General features: G+C 40.1%; 1 protein-coding gene and 1 pseudogene across 6 annotated transcripts in view; both read right to left on the bottom strand.

Moving 5' to 3' along the window:
• unc-13 overlaps window positions 1-21,559 on the bottom strand; it is a 4,182,017-nt gene that overhangs the window by 179,730 nt on the left and 3,980,728 nt on the right. The window lies entirely within an intron of this gene.
• LOC137234368 (zinc finger protein 574-like) lies at window positions 19,331-20,139 on the bottom strand (annotated as a pseudogene).

Here is a 21,559-nt window from a genome sequence, read left to right as displayed (position 1 = left end):
TCAAAAAGTTGGTCAATTTTCCTCGAAAAATTCAGACTACTATCCCCCTCGCTAAAATAAAAGCTGTCAGAAACTCGAACCATAGGCGGACGGACGATTTCTTCCCTTACCGTACCGAATACCCGCGAAGTGCACCTGTTAAAAAAGTCTGTTGGTAAAAAATCCACAGGATGGGGTATACCCGTATCGATCTGCGTGAAGATGGAACCAACGACTTGATTCTGCAGTGCCCTGCTCATGCTCCTTGTCACCCTCTTATTCGCGTTGAATAATCCCAATCCACCAGCAACTCCTTCCGCTTCGACAAAAAAAAACTAAAAATGAAAAGATATAATCCAATAATTCAATAGTTTGTGGTTTAAACCACAAAATAAGAGAAGTGCTCAGCAAAAAAAAAAATACGTAAGGAAGGTATAAAGACTGCAATTTCAAAATCCAAAAAATAAAACTTATAAATAAAAACTAAAATGCAATTCAGCAAAGAGACTTCGAAACAAAATGTATTTTCAAATTGAATAATGTTGAATCCAGTAAGTAGATTGGAAATTTCAATTTCAACAAATATTTAACCGGAAATATAATATTTCAAAATGCCACTATCAAATATCAAAATAAAATTTGCAATGCAAAAAAATAAAAAAAAGTTCAGTAATAAATACATATATATATATATATATAGTAAAATTTGCAAAAATTTAAAAAAAGCTCAAATCAAAAAAATTATATTAGCATCAATTAAAGAGTATATAAAAAAAATAAAAATTATGTTTTCAATAAAGAAAAATATACAGACACGTAAAAATTGCAATGACAAAAAAAACAAATACAAATTCAAAAATTTCAGATCTCAAAAGCACATATTTGAAAAGTAATAGAAGTAAATAAAATATGGCTAAAGACGGAATCGAAGATCCAACTTCCTAAAAAAACGAACCTACGATTCAAAAATATATAAAATAATGGCAGTAACAGCCGAAACAAAAAATCGGGATTTTATAGGTTTATATGTATTCAAGCTTATAAATATGTATATAAATTTATAATGCAAATGGTTATATATGTGTATCTGAGAGAATTCAATAAGCACTTATATACGTGTATTTATCCAGATATATGTATGTATATATATATGGATATATATGTTTGTAAGTAGGTAAAAAGTATCAAAAGTGATGTTATGTTATTGTTGTTGTTGCAAAATAAGTTATCGATTGATTTGACATTTGGTGTGTGTTGGTGTTGCACCTCGGCAAGGTCATAGTGGATGCAATCCGTCCGTCTGTAATCTGTCAAAGTCCAGGTCAACTGAATTTTTGTCGTCACTCCGTCCATTCAGCGTGGCACATGAGGCCTCGAAGGCATAGCCTAAAGCTTGGCTGCCACACTGCCGCAAACAGCTTTGGTACAGGCACGCTGTAAACCTCATGTACAAACAGTGCTGGACTGCTTGCACAGTAGCTTAAACAGCGGCCTGTCCTCGAAACGTCTCCCTACTATCATACTTGCTTTACCGCAGGATCCCACTTATACGAGCGTTGCAGCTTATATAAGGAACTCCTACGGTCGGCTAAGTATCCCCCCTCGTATTTGTTACAGTGGCACTAATCACATCGAACGTGTCCAAGTGATGTTGCCACTATAACGGTCGTCTGTCCAGTCGAAGAAAGAAGATTGTTAAAGAAAGTGACAGAGAAATCAAAACTAATTTTTAAAAATTGAACGAACCAAAAAAAAAAAAATAAGGAAGCTGAGAAATGGGCTATTGATGTTAAAATTAGTAAGTAAAAAAAAAGTAAGTAAATAAAATTGCAAATCGACAGACATTTGGGAAAAATAAAAATAAAAAAACGGGGCTATTCGTTGGGCGCCATTGTTGTAAAACTGACTGTTGGGGTAAGACGGAGGTGGCATTTGGCATGCTGGTAAGCCCCTGCTAGCTCGTCGGGCGGGGTGAGTTTTTGCTCACTCGCCTTACCTACAGTTATACAAACAAACAAAAAGGTTCATGCCTGAAATCTACGAAAAGAAAAGGAAAGCTGGAAGAAAAGGTCTGTCCGTGTCAGGTGGAGTTATCCCTCCCCTTCTGCGTAAAACCTTGACGCAGCCTTGGGCGTTGCACTGACTCCGAAACTTTAGCAACGCCCCCTTAGCCTGACATGTGTCCGTCCGTCAATGTCCCATGTTCCTAATCCGTCTATTCTGTCACGGTAACCTCACATCTACGTCTCCTCTAATACACCCGTGCAACACCCACACCAAATTGATGCCTAATTAACTTGACATTTTTGAAATGACTTCAACCCATAAAATAAGGTGTAAAAAAAAATAACTGGTAAATTCAACTTGTAGATCAATAAGGTTTATTTAACAAAACGAAATTAATTGGCACTAAAGTAAAAAAAGAGAAAGGTGGAAATCCAATAGAAAAATATATTAAAAAAAGGTATTAACAATCCACAAAAAAAAAAAATAACTATTTTATCAATGAAATTTATTTCTAATACTTAATATAATTTCAACAAATTTAATCCAACTAATTCAAATAATTGGTAAAAAGGAAAATAATTAGACTAGGCCAATTTATATATAATAAAAAGGAAAATAATTAGACTAGACCAATTTATATATATATATATATGCGTTTATAGATTACTATATGTATGTACTTATATACCGCTTTATACTTTTATAAATGAAAAAAAAACTTCAGGATGAAAATATGAAAAAAAAGCCAAAACGATCAAAATAAAGAGGGTAAGATAATAAAAATCCAAGGGTAAATGATTAATAAGAAAAAAGGGAACTTTTAAAGTCACGGTTCGCGAGGACCAGAAAAAAAAATTGTCAAAGCACCAAAATCAAAAGTCGGATTTATCGTACCGCCACTGTTATGCATGACAACAGCAGATGAAGCGGCTTTGGGAGTGTTCGAGAGAAAAGTTCTTCGAAAGATTTATGGACCTCTACGCGTTGGCGATGGCGAGTACCGAAGAAGATTTAATGATGAGCTGTACGAGCTATACGCAGACATCAACATAGTCCAGCGAATTAAAACGCAGCGGCTGCGCTGGCTAGGCCATGTTATGCGAATGAAAGATGATGCTCCGGCCAAGAAAGTGTTTCTATCGGAACCCACCTATGGAAGCAGAGGTAGAGGGCGGCCCCCACTCCGTTGGAAGGACCAGGTGGAAAACGATTTAAACTCCCTTGGTGTAACCAATTGGCGCCGGTTGGCGGAGCGAAGGAGCGACTGGCGCGCCTTGTTGGACGGCAATAACCGTTTAGACGGTTAAGCGCCAATTAAGTAAGTAAGTAAGCACTGTTATGCATAAGCTCAATTGTATGGTATATATATATGTTTATGTATATACATAGTGTAAGAAAACATTATCATAACTTAATAAGTAGCACTCACCGATCTATCCAGCAACGAAGGCGCCTGCGTCGAAAAGAGAGGGCTTGGCTGAAAAGTTAAAAGTGCATACATAAACTGACATATACCTATGAGCGGATTCAATGTGGAAATTTTTCCAACCTACCAACGATCGTGGGAGAGGAGATATTTTCGTTTTGACTTTATTCGGACATGCGGTCGCGGTCCGAATCGAAGTAAAATATTTCCTCCCTTTTCTTGTGACGGAAAAAAAATGTTAATAACTAAATAAAAAGGTAATCAAATAGAAAAAAATAAAAAAAAGCTATGGATAAAAATCAAGATTGATATTGCAAAAGAGGTGGCTAGCGTGAACTTTGTGAAGATAAAAAAACTCGATTGACCTGACCAAATTTAAGTACAAAAGAAAAAAACCAAGAAAGAAAGGAAAAAAAAAATGGTCAAAAGCGAATATGCGAAAAAGAATTATGTGATAGAAGGAAAAAATTTACTGAGAAGATAGGCAAAGCAAAGGTAGGAAATTAAAAGAGAAGGTTTTGGTCAAAATAAAAACAAAACAAGTAAGGAAGGCTAAGTTCGGGTGTAACCGAACATTACATACTCAGTTAAGAGCTGTGGAGACAAAGTAAGGGAAATCACCATGTTGTAAAAGGAACCTAGGGTAACCCTGGAATGTGTTTGTATGACATGTGTATCAAATGGAAGGTATTAAAGAGTATTTTAAGAGGAAGTGGGCCATAGATCTATAGATGGACGCCATTTAGGGATATCGCCATAAAGGTGGACCAGGCCTGACTCGAGAATTTGTTTGTACGATATGGGTATCAAATGAAATGTGTTAATGATAATTTTAAAAAGGAGTGGGCCTAAGTTCTATAGGTGGACGTCTTTTCGAGATATCGCCATAAAGGTGGACCAGGGGTGACTCTAGAATTTATTTTGTACGATATGGGTATCAAATAAAAGGTATTAATGAGTATTTTAAAAGAGCGTGGGCCTAAGTTCTAAAGATGTACGCCTTTTCGAGATATCGCCATAAAGATGGGCCAGGGGTGACTATAGAATTTGTTTGTACTATATGGGTATCAATTGAAAGGTGTTAATGAGTATTTTAAAAGGGAGTGGGCCTAAGTTCTATAGGTGGACGCATTTCGGACTATCGTTTTAAAGTGGACCGGGGTTGACTCTAGAATGCGTTTCTACAATATGGGTGTCAAACGAAAAGTTTAATAAGTGTTTTAAAAGGGAGTGGGCCTTTGTTCTATGGGTGGACGCCTTTTCGGGATATCGCCATAAACGTGGACCAGGGGTGACTCTAGAATGCGTTTGTACAATATGGGTATCAAATGAAAGGTGCTAATGAGTATTTTCAAAGGGTGTGGGCCTTAGTTCTATAGGTTGACGCCTTTTCGAGATATCGCCATAAAGGTGGACCAGGGTGACTTTAGAATTTGTTTGTACGATATGGGTATCAATTGAAAGGTGTTAATGAGTATTTTGAAAGGGAGTGGGCCTAAGTTCTATAGGTGGACGCATTTCGGACTATCGTTTTAAAGTGGACCTGGGTTGACTCTAGAATGCGTTTCTACACTATGGGTGTCAAACGAAAAGTGTAATAAGTGTTTTAAAAGGGAGTGGGCCTTTGTTCTATGGGTGGACGCCTTTTCGGGATATCGCCATAAACGTGGACCAGGGGTGACTCTAGAATTTGTTTGTACGATATGGGTATCAAATGAAAGGTGTTAATGAGTATTTTAAAAGAGCGTGAGCCTTAGTTCTATAGGTGGACGCCTTTTCGAGATATCTCCATAAAGGTAGACCAGGGTGACTTTAGAATTTGTTTGTACGATATGGGTATCAATTGAAAGGTGTTAATGAGTATTTTAAAAGGGGGTGGGCCTAAGTTCTATAGGTGGACGCATTTCGGAATATCGTTTTAAAGTGGACCTGGGTTGACTCTAGAATGCGTTTCTTCAATATGGGTGTCAAACGAAAAGTGTAATAAGTGTTTTAAAAGGGAGTGGGCCTTTGTTCTATGGGTGGAGGCCCTTTCTGGATATAGCCATAAACGTGGACCAGGGGTGACTCTAGAATGCGTTTGTACAATATGGGTATCAAATGAAAGGTGCTAATGACTATTTTAAAATGGTGTGGGCCTTAGTTCTATAGGTTGACGCCTTTTCGAGATATCGCCATAAAGGTGGACCAGGGGTTACTCTAGAATTTGTTTGTACGATATGGGTATCAAATGAAAGGTGTTAATGAGTATTTTAAAAGGGCGTGGGCGTCCGCCTTTTCGAGATATCTCCATAAAGGTAGACCAGGGTGACTTTAGAATTTGTTTGTACGATATGGGTATCAAATGAAAGGTGTTAATGAGTATTTTAAAAGGGAGTGGGCCTTAGATCTATAGGTGGATGCCCTTTCGAGATATCGCCATAAAGGTGGGCCAGGGGTGACTCTAGAATTTTTGTGTACGATATGGGTATCAAATGAAAGGCGTTAATGAGTATTTTAAAAAGGTGTGGGCCTTAGTTCTATAGGTGGACGCCTTTTCGAGATATCGCCATAAAGGTGGACCAGGAGTGACTCTAGAATTTGTTTGTACGATATGGGTATCAAATGAAAGGTGTTAATGAGTATTTAAAAAGGGTGTGGGCCTTAGTTCTATAGGTGGACGCCTTTTCGAGATATCGACATACAGGTGGACCAGGGGTGACTCTAGAATTTGTTTATACGATATGGGTATCAAATGAAAGGTGTTAATGAGTATTTTAAAAGGGAGTGGGCGTTAGTTCTATAGGTTCTATAGGCCTTTTCGAGATATCGCCATAAAGGTGGGCCAGGGGTGACTCTTAGAATGTTTTTGTACGATATGGGTATCAAATGAAAGGTGTTAATAAGTGTTTTAAAAAGGCGTGAGCCTTAGTTCTATAGGTGGACGCCTTTTCGAGATATCGACATGAAGGTGGACCAGGGGTGACTCTAGAATTTGTTTGTACGATATGGGTATCAAATGAAAGGTGTTAATGAGTATTTTAAAAAGGAGTGGGCCTTAGTTCTATATGTGGATGCCTTTTCGAGATATCGGCATAAACGTGGGCCAGGGGTGAATCTATAATGTGTTTGTACGATATGGGTATCAAATTAAAGGTATTAATGAGGGTTATAAAAGGGAGTGGCCCTTGGTTGTATATGTGAAGGCGTTTTCGAGATATCTACCAAAATGTGGACCAGGGTGATCCAGAACATCATCTGTCGGGTACCGCTAATTTATTTATATATGTAATACCACGTACAGTATTCCTTCCAAGATTCCAAGGGCTTTTGATTTCGCCATGCAAAACTTTTCCATTTTCTTCTACTTAATATGGTAGGTGTCACACCCATTTTATCAAGTTTTTTTCTAAAGTTATATTTTGCGTCAATAGATCAATAAAATTACCATGTTTCATTCCTTTTTTTGTATTTTGTATATAATTATGGCATTTTTTTAATTTTTCGTAATTTTCGATATCGAAAAAGTGGGCGCGGTCATAGTCGGCTTTCGGCAATTTTTTTCCACCAATACAAAGTGAGTTCAGATAAGTACGTGAACTGAGTTTAGTAAATATATATCGATTTTTGCTCAAGTTATCGTGTTAACGGCCGAGAGGAAGGACAGACGATCGACTGTGTATAAAAACTGGGCGTGGCTTCAACCGATTTCGCCCTTTTTCACAGAAAACAGTTATCGTCCTCGGAGTTAAGCCTATACCAAATTTCACAAGGATTGGTTAATTTTTGTTCGACTTATGGCATTAAAAGCATCCTAGACAAATTAAATGAAAATGGGCGCAGCCACGCCCATTTTGAAATTTTCTTTTATTTTTGTATTTTGTTGCACCATATCATTACTGGAGTTGAATGTTAGCATAATTTACTTATATGCTGTAAAGATATTACCTTTTCTTTTAAAATTTGAATTTAAAAAAATTTTTTTTTAAAGTGGGCGTGGTCGTTCTTCGATTTTGCCAATTTTTATTAAGCAGACATAAAGTGATAAGAGTAACGTTCCTGCCAAATTTCATCATGATATCTTCAACGACTGCCAAATTACAGCTTGCAAAACTTTTAAATTACCTTCATTTAAAAGTGGGCGGTGCCACGCCCATTATCAAAAATGTTACTAGTTTTCTATTCTACGTCATAAGCTCAACTCACCTACCAAGTTTCATCGCTTAATGCGTATTTGGTAATGAATTATAGCACTTTTTCGATTTTTCGAAATTTTCGATATCGAAAAAGTGGGCGTGGTTATTGTCCGATATCGTTCATTTTAAATAGCGAACTGAGATGAGTGCCCAGGAACCTACATACCAAATTTCATCAAGATACCTCAAAATTTACTCAAGTTATCGTGTTAACGGACAGACGGACGGACGGACGGCTCAATCGAATTTTTTTTCGATACTGATGATTTTGATATATGGAAGTCTATATCTATCTCGATTCCTTTATAGCTGTACAACCAACCGTTATGCAATCAAAGTTAATATATTCTGAGAGCTCTGCTCAACTGAGTATAAAAATAAAAACGCCATTACCTACAAAAAGGAAAAATAGCCGAATTGGGGCTTGGTGACATACATATATGTGTCTATATACACATATATTCACATATGTACTTAAAATTTAACAAGAATTTTACGAAATTGAAAGTGAGATATTAATATTAGGGTGCAAAAAAAGATTAAAAAATTAAAAATTAAAAATGAAACCAAACAAAAATTATTAAACTAAATTACTCTACGGCTAACTCAATAGTATTCAATAGAACAGACTAATAAAAAAAAAAACGCAATTCAAACAAAAAAAAAAATTCCCACAAGAAAATAGATAAGTAATTTTTGATCTCTGCTCGGCAGTAGCTCGAGACTTGCTCCTCCTCCCCTCTTCGATATTCTCCTCTGCTGCAATAAATGTATCATCCAAAATCCTCCTTGGTGCCGGGACAGGCGCGAATGGAGGCTCTACCTGCCTCTTCGTGATTTCCGGCACCGTACTGATATTTCTTCTTCTTCCTCTCACTTAATATTAGTCTGTTAGGTTGTGTTTAGGCAGGATGCCTAACTTTTCCGCATCTGATTGCGACCCCCCCAATGCAACGCTGCAAATGGATACTCGATACTCGAATTAATTTATAACCACCCACACCATCACCCTCATGCATGTGCATGCATGTACATGCACGTGTATGTGTGCTTTTTTGTCAGCACTCATGCATATGCATGTCGGGGTTGATGTGTGGGTGCCTTTCCCCTCCAAAACGGAGGATTTTGCTGGTCAACGGTTGTAGCTTGCTATACAACCGGCCTCTTTGATTTCAACAGCCAACCAGTTAACATCTGCCGCCAGCGATCTCTGCCGTATTTCTGCGTTTATTCAGGTAATATTTTAACTATTGCTAGTTTTACATTTACCCAATAAATCACATATATTATAACGAGAAATCTCGTCTATTTGCTTATTTTCATTTCCAACCCACTTACTCCCGCTGAGATCGACCCGGTGCGCCCACCTCTCCAGGATTAGACGCACACCGGCCGAACATTTGGTCCTATCTCACCAGGAATTGGAAACAGCACCTTAACAATACAGTCCACAACATAATTAGCACGAAAAATTCATCAGGAAAAGTATTTTGCCCACCAACAAAAAAGTCTATTATTTAATACCAACGTCAAAACACTGAGCAAGCGACAGCCAGCGGAAGCCACTGCATCACACAAACTACTTGCCACATAAGCACCACTATACAAATCGCCATAAAAAGCCAGAGTAAGTGCAATATTTCTTGCCACATTTTTTTTGGTTGGTTAAAAACAATAAATAAAAAGTGCGAAAAATCATTTAAAGTGCCATACGTGATTGTAGTTAACCGCGAAAAGTGTGAAAAAACTGTTTAGTGCCAAAAAAGAAAATAAGTGCAAACGCGTTGCATTAACGTCGGTTAAGATTCCTTGTGACTATCTGGTCTGTCCCCCCACCAGCGGTAAGGCTCTCCAGACACAGCACAGGGAAGAGGTGCACATAACCTCACTTTCACAAAAATTTCACGCCATTTGACTGCGGAAAAATTTTATTTCTTTTGCGTCACTATTATTTTCACTAATTTCCTTAATCAATCTTGTTACACAGTTTTTTGTTCTTTGTTGCATAAGATCTATTTCACGGTTTCACACTTTTCGTCGAGTTTATATCAACGCGCGCACTTAGTATACAATACAATTTAACTTGGAAGTGGCGAGTGGCCCCCTTTATTTACACAAAACACATTGGTGTTGCTTCCCCCTGCTCCCTGTTTTACGGAACAATAATCTGCAAAGTCAGACAAAAATAAACAAATTAAAAGTAATAATCAATTCTGCGTAATTTTAATAGTTGTTGGTTGGGTGTTTCGCTCAGGTTTTTTTAAGTTTATATCCCTTGGTTAATTCGCTCTCCACTTTTCAACCATGAACATGGACTCCTACATTAGATTGGCCGATCGAATAATCGAATTCGAGGCCGATTTTAATGATATCAATGCGGCTCTGCACACTATACACACTCTTGCAATACAGCAAAAAGAGTTGCAAGCTAAATGGGACAAAGCAGAGAACGCCCTAGAGGAGTTGCTTGGCTCTGACACGCTCGACGCAAAGAAAATTGCAGCGGTCAAGATCAAGCATAAAGCGGCATATGCCGTATTCCTAAGATGCATGTCGAACATGGCTGAACTTCAAGCCAAATTGAAGGAGGAAAAAGATAGGGCAGTCAAACCTGAGGGAGAACGTGCGCGCGAACATAGTATCCGCCTGCCAGCTTGTGATACTGAGGTGTTCAAGGGCGACTACCTATCTTGGCCAACGTTTCGTGACCTGTTCACGGCCATATACAAAAACAACAGTCGCCTAAGCCCGGCAGAAAAGTTGTTCCACCTCAATCAGAAAACTCAAGGTGAGGCAAAGGACATCGTCAAGAAATGTCCCTTGACAAATGAAGGCTTCGAAACAGCCTGGAAAAACCTATGTGAGAGATACGAGAATAAGCGGATTCTCGTAAACTCACAACTACAAATTTTGTTTAATCTAAAAAAGATAGATAGCGAGTGCGGCAGCTCTATCAAAACCTTACAGCGCGACATAAATAATTGCTTGGCATCTTTAAAAACACATCAGATCGATGTTTCAAATTGGGATGCGATTATTACCTATTTATGTTCGACGAAATTACCTGAAAATACGTTGGCTCTCTGGGAGCAGAGCATTGACCACAAGACGGACATATCCAAGTGGGAGGATATGGACAAATTCTTGTCAAATCATTTCCAGACACTTGAAACCGTGTCTGGTTTTACAGGGAATGCCACTTCTAAAGTGCAAAAATCAAACACGTCGCGCCAGTCGACGGAAAACCCTACAAAAAGACTTGGTGCTTTTCAAACCAAAGTAACCAAGCAAACAACAAAATCAATGTGTAAAATGTGCAAATCTACGGAGCACAGATTACGCAACTGTTCACGCTTTTGCGATTTAAACCCGCTAGAAAGGATTAAATTCGTCAAATCCACAAATGGCTGCCTGAATTGTTTATCCCCAGGACACACAGTGACGAGGTGCACCAGTTCATACAACTGTTCCAAATGCCACTCTCGTCACCACACGCTCCTGCATGCGGACACACTTCAGCAACCGGCGGGACGAAATCCCTTCAAAGATGCGGGTAATGCCCCATCAACTTCGGCACAGGCAAGGAAAAGACAGGAATCGGGACAACCACCTTCCTCTGCAAATCAGAATGTCAAATCCTGCCATGCCAATTCCAGCACAGGCGTGCTATTAGGAACTGCTCGCGTACACATTCACCATAATGGTACCGACTTCTCCGCGCGGGCATTAATTGATTCTGGGTCTGAATGTTCCTTTATAACTGAAAGACTGAAACGCAGAATCAATTTGCCAGCGAGGAAAATGCATGCCCATGTTTCAGGCATCACAAATGCGGTGTCAGCTCTGGTGAAAGAAGCATCCAACATCGAACTACGTTCACCAGTGGATCCCTACTTCAGCCTGACTACACCCGTACTAGTTCTAACGAAACTCACTGGGAATCTTCCATCCTGCCATATCAACGCAATGACTATGCAGGCATTCCCAGACTTAGTTTTGGCAGACAAGAGGTTCTACGTCAACGAAGACGTAGACCTCATACTTGGCGGAGACATATATCCCCAAATTATAATGAGCGGTATAAAGAAGAATGTGTTAAACACACTCTTAGCCCAAGAGACAGTGTTCGGTTGGATACTAACCGGTCGTATCGAATCACCGAATCCAACGAAGAGCATTATGTCTTTCTACAACGAGGTTGCGTTAGACAACCAACTCAAAGCTTTCTGGGAGGTAGAAAATGTACCCAAAAATAAAATATTAAATGAGGATGAAAGGTACTGTGAACAAATATTTAAAGAAACAACGCAGCGAAGTGAGAATGGAAGGTACACCGTGTCACTACCATTCCGGCAGGATTACCCTAACAATATTAACTTAGGACCATCCCTGAAGCGTGCATGCTCTCAATTCTTCCGGAATGAGGGGCGGCTAATAAAAAACCCAGATTTAGGAAAAGAATATGTTCGAGTGTTGTCAGAATATGAAACGCTCGGACATATGAGAAAAATTGAAAAGAATATTCCATCCGACGATTCGGATAATTATTTCCTGCCCCACCACGCCGTTGTAAAAGCAGAAAGTACAACCACCAAGGTACGCGTAGTATTTAACGCCTCGAGCCCTACGGCCAACGGCAATAGCTTAAACGATATTCTCCTCCCAGGCCCAGTTCTACAAGCCGATCTACCCATACTTATCTTACGATGGAGACTATACCGCTTCGTATTCAATAGCGACATCGAAAAGATGTATCGACAAATTTGGGTGAACGAAAATCACACCAAATTTCAACGTATTGTGCATCGCACTTCCCCGAATGACCCTATTAGTCTTTACGAATTAAAGACGGTTACCTTCGGAGTGAATTGCGCTCCATATCTCGCGATAAGAACGCTCCTACAACTAGCAGACGACGTCTCAAACTCGCACCCTACAGCGGCTAGCATACTGCGAGAATACATGTATGTAGATGATGTGTTAGCGGGTGGACATACGATCACCTCGACTATTAAAGCCAGAGATGAAATTCGTCAAGTCCTACACTCAGCGGGCTTTCCACTTCGCAAATGGACATCCAATTCAGAGGACATTCTAAGGGACATCCCCAAAGCAGACCTACTCAATGAAAACTTCCTGGCATTCGAAGATACCAGTTCAGTGAAAGCGTTAGGCATTCGATGGAATGCCCTATCCGATTTATTTTATTTTCAAGCAGGGACGCTGGACAACCCGGAAAACATTACGAAGAGAGCGATACTATCAGCAATCGCCAAACTTTTCGATCCCTTAGGATGGCTGGCACCAATGGTCATTGTGGCAAAAATACTCATGCAGAGTATTTGGTTGGAAGGCGCCGCTTGGGACGAACCAGTATCTACCAGTACGCTGAAACGATGGAAAACCTTCACCGACCAATACCATGAAATCGATAAAATCCGGATACCTAGACGGGTCAACTTTTCTCCAGGAACCGACATCGAGATCCATGGATTTTGTGACGCATCCGAGAAGGCTTATGCAGCAGTCATTTACATGCGTGTCAAAACGGATGATAATGTCTGCACAAACCTACTTCTAGCCAAAACCCGAGTAGCCCCAGTGAAAACTCTTTCTCTTCCACGATTGGAGCTTTGCGGAGCCGTGCTGTTAGCGGAAATCACCGAATCAATTCTCAGGAATCTCAAGTTGGGACCAGTAAAAGTGCACCTGTGGACGCATTCAACGATCGTCCTCGCATGGATAAGGAAACCGCCCTGTTCCTGGTCAACCTTCGTCGCACATCGGATCACCAAGATCATCGACATGGTCGGACATAGGGACTGGCTGCACGTGAACTCAGAGTCCAACCCAGCAGATTTAGGCAGCAGAGGATTACCTGCGTCTGAATTGGTCAACAATTCGTTGTGGTGGCAGGGACCTTCTTGGCTGCAAGAAGACACTTCCCAATGGCCAGCACAAGAAAGTGACTACATCACCTCCGTAGAGGAAAAGAGGGCGAAGACCTGCGCAACAACAACAGTAAATACTATCGATGTTCTTCAACGCTTTTCAGACCTACCTAGGGCTTTACGGGTGCTCTCATACGTAATGAGGTTCTACCGAAGAACTCACCCCAAAACAAAAAAATCATTTCAGGTCGAGTCACCTTTAATCTCTCCTGATGAGATCAAATCAGTAACCCAACTCTTAATTAAAATCTATCAGAAACAACACTATAGTTCCGAATATAGTGATCTAAAGGCCGGAAAACCAATTGCAGGGAAAAGTGCAATACTCTCACTTAATCCCTATCTAGACCAACATGGCATCATTCGGGTAGGAGGGCGACTCGGGGCGTCAAAGGACTTAGCTTTTAATGAACGCCACCCAATCCTCCTCCCATACAACTGCAGGTTATCCCGTCTTACAGTCCTAATGTTTCATCAACAAAGTCTGCATGGGGAAAATCAACTCATGTTGCGTCTGATACGCACCCAATACTGGATACCTAACATCAAAACCATGATTAGGGCAACCATTCATAATTGCAAAGTTTGCACGATACACCGAAAGCGTGCTCAGACCCAACTGATGGGTATTCTCCCTCGTGAACGCACGACATTCAGCCGTGCATTTACGAATACTGGAGTCGACTTCGCCGGACCCTTCGACATTAAAAGTTACCGCGGCAGAGGGTGTCGACTATCCAAAGGCTATGTCTGCCTTTTCGTGTGTTTTTCCACACGAGCGATTCATCTGGAGGCCACTACTGACCTCAGCACCCCATCATTTCTTGCGGCTTTTGCCCGTTTTATATCTAGACGCGGATGTCCCAAAAACGTCTACTCCGACAACGGTACAAACTTTGTCGGAGCGTCACGATCCCTACGATCGGAATTCAAAACTTTCATTTCACAAGCCCGAGACAATGCTGTCTCGAAGTACAGCCACCAGTCACTCACTTGGCATTTCATCCCTGCGGGCGCTCCCCACATGGGAGGGCTGTGGGAGGCTGGAGTGAAAAGCTTCAAAAGCCACTTCAAAAAGATAGCCTCACCACACAAATTTACATTCGAGGAATTCCATACACTCTTGTGCCGCATCGAGGCATGCCTGAACTCGCGGCCGCTCAGCCCGGCATCCAATGACCCAACGGACCTTGAGCCGCTAACTCCAGGTCATTTCCTCACTGGCAGCCATCTACTGGCTCCGCCAGAGCCGGATGCTAGTGAGAGCCCTGCCTCGATGATCAATCGGTGGCAGAAACTCAAAGCCCTCCATCACACTTTCTGCAAGCGATGGAAAACCGAATATCTATCCGAACTTCAAAAAAGAGTGAAGTGGAAGCATCCCAAACAAAATATAAAAGTGGGAGATCTCGCTGTCCTCAAAGAGGACCACTTATCTCCCAACGAATGGAGATTAGGTCGAGTTGTCAACGTACACCCCGGCGAAGATGACCGAGTACGCGTAGTCGACCTCAAAACCGAGAAGGGTCAATTAAGACGACCTTTGGTCAAACTGATCCTTCTTCCAACGGAAGAGACGGATTGCGAGAAGGCTAAGTGCTCCCCCTAACAATCCCTCCGTTCCTCCATACCCCTCCCTTCAAAAAAATCAAACCCAAAACACTATTTCCCCCGACTACCTACAATTAGAGGCCCACGGTTAGTGATAGCATTAGCATCGAAAGCATATTAAGGAACCCACGTCTTCGTGTCTCTCTATCCCTAAGCTTGTGTTTCTCCCGAGCCATATATTATCATCAACCCCCCGGTCTCGTGAGGGTGCGAGTCTACCGGAGGGGAAACCTAAGGCGTACTACGCGATGGCAATGGGGAAGGGAGCGCGGGACATAAAGACGCGTTCAACCACGCGCCGTGATGCCCCGCTATCCCTAAGCTTGCGTCACTCCCGCGGCCCTAATGATAATCAACCACCCCGGTCTCGTGAGGGTGCGAGTCTACCGGAGGGCGATCCTACATCTTATTTTTCTTTTTTCGCACCCCCGGTCTCGTACCGAGTCTGCCGGAGGGGGAATCCTACACCTAGCTACTTGTGGGCAATGGGGAAAGGGAGCTAGAGACACGAGGACGCATGGGAGCTTACCAAAAGCTCGCAAAGCAAAAAGGAAAACTGAGGCTTCATAATAATATTAACCGGGGGCCCCTTGCAAAAAACACTTATTTTTGAATTTTCAAAAATTAAACTCCAAGTTCACTCGCTCACCCCGGAGCGAGGACCCCAAAACAAATTCCAAATTCAATTCAATTTCAAAAATTAGCCCAAATTCACCCGCTCACCCCGAGCGAGGACACAAGAAACCACTCCCATTAACTCGTTATCCCATAACGAGGACATCATAAAAGCCTACCGCAGAAGGGCGAACCGATCTGCCACAGAATCTAAGGGCCTTCGGCCTTTCATATTTTCAAACTTCCAACCCGAATTCCCTCCATCAGCCCGACCAAGGACCACAGAACACCTACGCACTCGGCCAAAGGCGCGAGGCCAACAGAATTTACCAAAATTCATCCCCTTACCCGGAGCGCGGATCACAGAACACTTACGGTTCGGAATTGTGACACATCATTTAGGGAAGACTCCAAGTACCAGTGTTCATACGAGGAATCAACAAACGAAAATCCGAATTAAGCCAGTCCGAATATTTAAGAAAAGCAACTGACTATTTCAAACTTCGAATGAAAACCCCCAAAACTTTAAAATAATTTTTTTTTTTTAATTCTAACCATTCAGCTTAATAGCGCATTAATTTTGGGTGCAAGGAAATTCATGCATGCATAAATGCTATCCGACTGCATGCAGCGTCGAAACATTGTTTTTTGAATAAATTTAAGAAATATTTTTGGGCGCGTATTAAAAGTCGATCTTCTGTTCTATTAATTCCGTATGTTCGGAAAATTCGTCTCCATTTGAGAATTTGGAGAATCGGTTTGTAGTTGGAATATTATGCATATTCGGACCTCGTGAGGTAGTATCAAAGAACGTATTCCGAATATTCTAAATAAACGGTTTATCCGGAGCGCTCAAATGCATACTTAACGGAAAAGCACTTTCCGAAATTTCGGAATAAAAGGGTGAATACTCCCTGTGTAGCAGGACCGCACAAAAGCTTGACTTCTGTCAAAGTCAAGGTAGGAATACAAAGTTCTAAGACAATAAGCCAATGTCTTTTGTTTTTGTTTTTGTCAGTTCGTTGCGGCTGCTGAGTGGCGTATCACCCCATGCCGGCTGCCTGTTCAAAATCATGCTATCTCGGGGTATTTGTCAGAAATTTCCCTATTCAGGATATGTCACCAAACAGCCCTATGTTAGAGTTGGATTCGTCTCGGAATGTTTTTATTTAACTCCCCCTTATGAGAAAATGCATTGACCTTATGTTCATATAGGGAGTTTTGGCAACCACAGTTGAGATGGTGCGTTTTTGAATAAAATTCTAACATACCGCATTCTTCAAACAATTTCTGACAGAATGACCAAACCCACATGACTTATCAATTCACGACATATTTAGTAGAAAATGACTTATTTCCCCAAAAACCTTTGGCATTTACAAATTTATTATCACTACTAATATACTACCAAATATCACTACTAATCTACTACGATTTCACAGATTGTTCCTCAAAGCACAAACCTCTAGTATTGAATCAAACTCACCCACTCATTCTCTGCCACAAAATCAGCAATAAAATTAGCAATATCATCACCTCATCATCCCATAAGAACTACGTCCAAATCTAAAAGTATTTTTCGATTAAAAAAGTAATGTATCGTCGGGAGAAAAATGTACCTTAAATGTGATTATTCTTAAATAATCATTTAGGATTCACTTTACGAAACGCTTTATTCACAATTGATATCATTGTCAGAGTGAGCTTTAATTGTTTGGGAGTGATTCACAGGCATTTTCAGATCATGGTCATGAACATATTTTAATCGTTTTTGGTAGAGATGTATGAATGATTGTCGGATTGGATTATCATGTATTTATTCTTCATACCTCATAAAAAAAAAAATAAGATCTTCAATGGACAGTTAAATTCTAACAAGTATAATATTCATTATTCACTCAACAGATATAATCAGAAAAGATTCAGAAAGCTGAATGAAAAATTATTAAAAATTGTTGATCCCCCAAAGTAACCACATTTAATTCGAATATGATTCCAAAGTATGATTGAAAAACTATATTCAATTTTTTGATCACCTAAGTATTCATATTTGATTATCTCTTTTGTTCAATTGTATGACAACTCATTATTCAGTCAGAAAGAGTAACCAGCTTGTATGGATAGGTGGAAAATTTCGGAATTGTGGTAAAGCTTGACACATCGTCGATTGCATTCAACAGAGAGTAGGCGATATTTGTAAATAAAATTGATATATCAGACAGTAATTGCTAATATCCGCTTCTGTATTCAGTTATAGAGGTCCTTTTTTTTCCGCCATCCTTACTTGTGGCTACAAGCCGCAGGAAGGGGCTCAGCGTATGATTGCGCAAGAATCGGTACCACCAAATCCAAATATACCACAAGGCTATTATCCTAACGGCGCACTTGATGCCTATCAAGGCACTGCAACTATTCACAACAACAAAAATGCATGCTTTCAAAATCTTGCAAAAGGACCCATAAGCTGGTAAATTGGCAGAAACCACGAAAAAATAACAAGTAACTTTGTGAACCGAAAAGTTTTAGTCGGTTAAAAATATTGGAAAAACCAAAGATTGTTTATGCATATTAATTATTTATTTAATTGATTCTTACCACCAATTACATTCACGTCCTTAATCATTGTCCACGCCCTGCGATTGCAGTATCTCCAGACTAATATAATCGGGTGTGCCAACAGCGCTGCTCGACATCACCCAACCATTCGGTTCCATACGCCTACATGTACCAATTCCGGTCAGTTTTAAATAGACACGACGATCGAGTAGCACCTTCTCTGGTTTCACATCACGATGCGCAAAACCCATATTATGTATGGTGTCAAGTGCGAGTACAACTTCCATTGTTAAAATATGGCCCATTCTTCTGGTATTGCTTACCTGGATATAGGCAAAACGTCGGTGCGCCGCCATACAGGTGCATATCCGGACTCGGCGATCCCAGTTATTGTTTCGCTATCGGGGCTATGATATTAAGTTATGTATCTACCCAGAATTAAAAATTTTTTATTTACCTTAGGGCGTTTGTTCAAAAGCGAACAAATTTATTTTGGTGTAAGATACACATCATCGCGTACTGGAATCACCGTCCGTAGCCAGTTTAATTAATTTTCTTCATCCCCTCACAAATCACAGCTTTTCAGACGTATTTTGTTGAGTGTAGTATAGGCTTCCATAATTAACGCATATGCAAAACACTACGTGACACATTTAAATATATTTTTAGAGCCTTTCTGATTTAAATCTGATAAACCGACTTTATTTCTAGTTATTTCCATGTGCACGTTTTTGGTTCGTCGCCTTGAATGGTCGAGTGTGGATTTTGAGCAGTTTTTATTATTTTTCCTTTATTCGTCGACTTTGATGTTTTTAATCTCGTTCCAGCACTTCAACTGATTTGGTGTTTGATTGTGTTCTTATTAATTCCACCATGGGCTTATGTTCATACATTTCGATAACACTGACACTTACGTTTTTAAAAAAGGGGTGTATCCGTTTCATACTTTCACTCCAAAAGCTTTAAGAGCATAGCACCAACCACATTGTTAATTATGAAAGCGCCCCGAAACAAACAAAAATTGTAGCACCCAGAACGATTAAGTTGTTATTGAAACGCTTATGCGCTATTAAGGACTCAACTGCTTAATATATATTATATATATCTATTGTTATTACAAATCATTTAGTGGTTCCTTAAATAGCGAAAATTCCTCCCACAACAACGTACCTAGCCATTGCTATGCAGATTTCTCATTTGCTAAGTCCATTTTTGTTATGAAACGTCTCTGGCAATAAGAACACGGAACAACACTGCGTTTGCCGACATCTTTCATTAGATGCTCGTCCAGCCTATCTTTAAAACGAAAAAAAAGGGATAACCACAATGGGGGAAAATATACAGTGTCCTTTTGTGAACTGTTTCATTATGGTATTTCCATTCATCATAAACTTTAAAGTATTCATTACAATTGATGCAATGGTAACTTGTAGTAGTTTGCTCTGTATGTGTAGTGATGAAGTGACGCCTTAATGTAAAAGTTCGTGTAACCGATTGCTCACATAGTGGATCAGGACATTTGAAGTTACGTGGCCAATATCGTTGTTGGATATGCTCCAGTAGATGTATTTCGCACACATACGCCTATTCAGACTCATTGCATAAAGAACGCTTATCTTTGGGCATTATTTTGTGAACGAGTTCAATGTGACGATAAAGAGTGGGCTTCCAAGAGAAACGCTGGGTACAATGCAAGCGAAAATGTTGGGGTCATATACTCCATTCACTGTGCGCCTCTGTCCTGTTTACTTGTCTTCGTGCTGAAGTTGCACTCCTCACAATTGAAGATTACCACAATCGCAGGGTCTCCATCTTTCATACGCTTCGCTGATGGCTCACTTTGTGGTGATATCGTAACGCCTTCTTCTTTTTAGAATCGATCGAGCCTACTGTATGATGTCCTGGTGCTGGATTTAGTTCGGTATCGCAATTGTGAGGCATTTATGTGCTCGTCACTTTTTTCATGAACATTAGAATGCATGTTTAATGTCTGCCTTTGCAAGAGGTTTTAACTGTGAACGTTGATATTGAAAGTTCTGTTCGGACTCTTGGCATTGGAATATAATGTTTTCAGCAACCAGAACAGATGCAGCACATTGTGAGAAAAATGGGCCTGTGGTTCATTCATTCATTGGAGATATTAACTCCCCGTTACTTATAACTTGTGGTTAATATTTCTTTTTCTTATACGTATAGATTGTAAAATTATCTGGACTTCGTTTAGAACAAATTATTTTCCTGAAAATAAAGAAAAAAAATTGATTAACAATAATAAATAAAAGTATATTTATGTAAGTACCAAGTACAAAAATTTACCTACCATTTTTTCGTTCCTAAGAATCTTCAAACATGTACGATGGCCACGCGCCGTAGTAAAAGAATGATAAAACGGTTTAAATCATTCTGTTTATGTCCCATTTGTTTCAATTCTGTGGAATTTACATTATATACCCGGGTGTGTATGAATGTTCATTTGTTTTGTCTTTTCCCGTTGGCATATTTGTAACAAACGTATGTACATAGGTATGTATGTATGCCTACTTGGTTTGGCACATCATATTAGTGTTGCACCAAAAGAGGCAACCGGGTACCGAAAACCGCAAGACATCACAATCGGGACTGACGCTTTTTCTATTTTTACCCAGGTGGGCGTCTCATGCAGTACCAACCAGTCATACACAACAAAGGAATTCAAAAAAAAAGGGAAACCAAAACAAAGACAAACCTCTCCTTGCACAAAAAATTTAACATTTTTTTTACAAGGAAATTTTTTTTGTTTTTTTTTTTTTTACCCTTTCCGGGTTTTGGGTACTGTTTTCTGGCTGGGGGGCAGGACTTGTTGTTTTTCAACAACAAATATCACAAAAGGTCATTATAAGAGCTCGGTGCAAAAACCATCCGAGTCCCGAAAGTAAAGAATCCCGACACGACAAAGTCCCGAAATTGGGAAAAGTCAACCTTTTCTACCGGCCTAGTGTGCTACTACCCCAGTGACCTAGTTTTTGTTTCAAGGGCAAGCAAATTCATATATGTATATATATATATTCGCACGCCACAAACTCACCATACTAGCTGTCAACTAACCAATAAATACACGACAGGGCTGCATGCAATCTAATAATGATACGTGCAGATAGAACGCGTCGTGAAGAACGCATCGCCAATCTGCATGTAAGCACCGGCAGTTGGTACATGTTCCAATTTAATTACGATGTTCGCTATTCGTCATGAGCTGTCGC

The sequence above is a fragment of the Eurosta solidaginis genome, chromosome X (genome assembly GCF_040869045.1).
Source record: "Eurosta solidaginis isolate ZX-2024a chromosome X, ASM4086904v1, whole genome shotgun sequence".
In the NCBI taxonomy this organism is placed as follows: domain Eukaryota; kingdom Metazoa; phylum Arthropoda; class Insecta; order Diptera; family Tephritidae; genus Eurosta; species Eurosta solidaginis.
Note: the sequence above shows the minus strand (reverse complement) of the source record. Positions and strands in the feature narration are given on the sequence as shown.